Below are 515 nucleotides of genomic sequence, written 5' to 3' on the forward strand. Positions count from 1 at the left end.
TATATATATATACATACATATATACATATATACATATATATATTTTAAAAGGGGAAGATTCACCTAGAAGGTCTTATCCTTCCAAGGTGAAAGAAATGCATTCAAAACAAGAATAACAGAGAATACAAAAGTCTGCAATAGGGCAGACCAAGAAGGTCTCCCTTTAGAAGAAATAAAAGAGGCTTAGAAACACTTTTGGTGATGAGTGGACGGTCAATCCTAAGACAAGATTTTGCAAGCTAGTTAGCTGGTTGATTACCTTCTCTGTGAATAAATTGGAACTTTAGATTGAGGTTGGAGGTCATGGGATGAATCTTATGTATCCACTACAGAGTATGCCTTGGGCAATTAATCTTATTCAAGAGAATTCTGATCAAAATCTTGGAGTCAGATACTACCACTAGATTCTGGATTTTGGCTCTAGCAGCAATGTAGATAGCCCAATATACTACAATTATTTCAATTTCTAAGGCATCCCATGAAAAAATGGGACAATGATAATTAAGCAGTAGGAG

The sequence above is a fragment of the Phalaenopsis equestris genome, unplaced genomic scaffold, assembly GCF_001263595.1.
Source record: "Phalaenopsis equestris unplaced genomic scaffold, ASM126359v1 Scaffold221752, whole genome shotgun sequence".
NCBI lineage: Eukaryota > Viridiplantae > Streptophyta > Magnoliopsida > Asparagales > Orchidaceae > Phalaenopsis > Phalaenopsis equestris.